General features: G+C 38.8%; 1 protein-coding gene and 2 non-coding genes across 6 annotated transcripts in view; all 3 read left to right on the forward strand.

Annotated features, from left to right (window-relative positions):
- Positions 1-2,500, forward strand: part of LOC138033651 (tetratricopeptide repeat protein 28-like) — a 63,241-nt gene that overhangs the window by 43,040 nt on the left and 17,701 nt on the right. The gene's annotated exons all lie outside the window — the stretch shown is intronic.
- Positions 1,409-1,481, forward strand: Trnat-ugu (transfer RNA threonine (anticodon UGU)). Its single transcript has one exon. It is a non-coding gene; the product is annotated as a tRNA-Thr (tRNA).
- On the forward strand, positions 1,703-1,775 carry Trnat-ugu (transfer RNA threonine (anticodon UGU)). The gene has a single exon. It is a non-coding gene; the product is annotated as a tRNA-Thr (tRNA).

Below are 2,500 nucleotides of genomic sequence, written 5' to 3' on the forward strand. Positions count from 1 at the left end.
CCACAGGTAGCCAATTGTTAAGTTAAGAGTCTTTGTATAATAAAGTTATTTTTAAAGGTACGTTGTGTTGCGTTACGTAACGCGGTATGTTTCCCAACACTTTCAGTTCATTTAACACTCCTTTTAACAACAACGACAATTGCTCTAATTGCTGCTCGAAATCAGCTTTGCTATCTTTGACCGGATTTGAATAATTAGATTCGTTGGGGTCCAAAATAATTTCCATATATGCGTTATCGATAAAATTTTCAGCCTTGCTTAGGTCGTCTTCTATGGATAGTACATGAGATTTAACAACATTCCTTTCACTTGTGTTACCACAAGTTGTAGTTGAACCATCGCTAAGTGAAATAAGGCCAGATGAAATCTCCTCTCTGAGTTGAACATCTTTATCTTGATTTTCCTGAAGAGCGTTCGGTGTTTCGCTAACGGGATGTGAACGAATTTGAAGTTAGGCCGATTAAATCATTTCTCAGTTTGTCTGCATCCTCTTTTCCCTGAATTTGTAGAGTTCTCGCTTTGTGGTAGAAATTACAAGTGATATTTTGAATCTTGAAAACTGCACAAGATCCGTTATCATTAGCTCGAAATTGATTAGGCTGTACTTTCAAGTACAAGGTTAAGAACCTGAGTAGGTCGTTCTTAGATCCATGCCACTTAAGCTGATTTTTCGTAGTCAGGAAAGATAATTTCTTGCAAAGGGCTTCCATTTCATCCATACCATCCTTACTTTCCATCAACACACACACACACACCGCTGACAGCAATACACTGCTTAGCATTATATTGAGCACCACAGGCTCTGGTGGGTTGGCTGTAATCAGTAACACACTAAACATGTTTCGTTTCATAATATTATTTACATGTACAGAACAAACTGCATTGAACACGATGCACAACTCCATGAATTTCTCATTGCCTAAAATACCAGGTAACAAATTGCTTTTGGCCTATTACAGGACCTGTGAGTAAAACCACACCAAAAAGCTAGCTGACTATAATAAGGTAAAACAGATATCATTTTCATAATGGTTATGCTTTACAATGTAGCTGTGTCACCGAACACCCAAGGTCAATAATTTTGCCATTATTCCAACAGTAAACACTTAATGACTGGTCCCGAGGGAAACAGTTCATTTTGTTTCCCTAAAAATGTCAATGTTCCCCTGAGGTGCAGACGAGGGAAACAAAATGAACTGTTTCCTGAGAGACCAGTAATTAAGTGATTTTTTATATAGCACAAACAGAAAAACGTGCAACGGGAACAGCAACGGCGGTCGTCAGTCAACATTTGCGGGCAACAGTGCACTGTTACCCTCTGGTGTCATAGATTTTGCACTGTTGCCCGCTCAGAGACGGAAGAAGATTCACAGGCTACCACAAGATTCACAGCATTTCCAGCAGGGTTGTCGTGATGGTGCAGTGGTTAGCACACCTGACATGTAATCCAGGGAACGTGGGTTCGACTCCCACTCACGGTATATGTGTTTTTCATTCAACATGGATCAGTCAGTATTTCGTACTGGCTCGTGACTACATCGTTGGATTTCCAGTTCTTCATTTTAAATATAATTTGGTATTTCTGGTAACCTGTGAATCTTCTTCGGATGATCCGATGTAGTCCTGTTCCTGAATGATAAAGCGCCTGGGAGCCCCGCGCCTAACAAATCACCTCTCTGATTGCTCTGTTTCCAGCAGGGTTGTCGTGATGGTGCAGTGGTTAGCACACCTGACATGTAATCCAGGGAACGCGGGTTCGATTCCCACTCACGGCATATGTGTTTTTCATTCAAAATGGATCAGTCAGTATTTCGTACTGGCTCGTGACTACATCGTTGGATTTTCAAATAATCAACTATGTAATAGGCAATTTGCATGATGTCATCATTTACTAAGAAATTGAGTTGCTTCTATTGTCAGGAAAATTTAAATTAGTGTTTCCGATATTCCCTCAGACTCTATGAATATTGGGGAAAAAACACCTCAACTTCATCTCGGTTTTCATTGACCGATATACACCTTGCCTTCGGCGAATAGTAATTGTTAATAATTATTATTTGGTGTTCATACTAATTTTTAGTGTTAAAGAATTTTCAGTCAGGGGTACACATCAAACTAAAGCTGTAACGCTTTATTATTATTATTATTATTATTATTATTATTATTATTATTATTATTATTATTATTATTATTATTATTATATAATGTACCTGAAGTGTTTGCATGCTTCCACAATTTTCCTGCACATTTGTTTTCGTAGCCATTTTGCAAACTTACATTTATGTAAAAAACTTGACCAATATGGTTACTCTGTTACAGTAATGTACTTTTCTGGGCTGTTCCGCAACTGATCAGGACAATGTTGCACACACACTGAGTGGAAGACGCTTTGATGCAGGTTTCCTGGAATGGTTTCTGCAAAAATATTTGCGAGAAACAGCAGCAAAAACCTCGCACAGATCGATGGCATTTAAGTAATGGTCCGGCTAAGAAGCAGGCA

The sequence above is a fragment of the Montipora capricornis genome, chromosome 14 (assembly GCF_036669925.1).
Source record: "Montipora capricornis isolate CH-2021 chromosome 14, ASM3666992v2, whole genome shotgun sequence".
Classification (NCBI taxonomy): Eukaryota; Metazoa; Cnidaria; class Anthozoa; order Scleractinia; family Acroporidae; genus Montipora; species Montipora capricornis.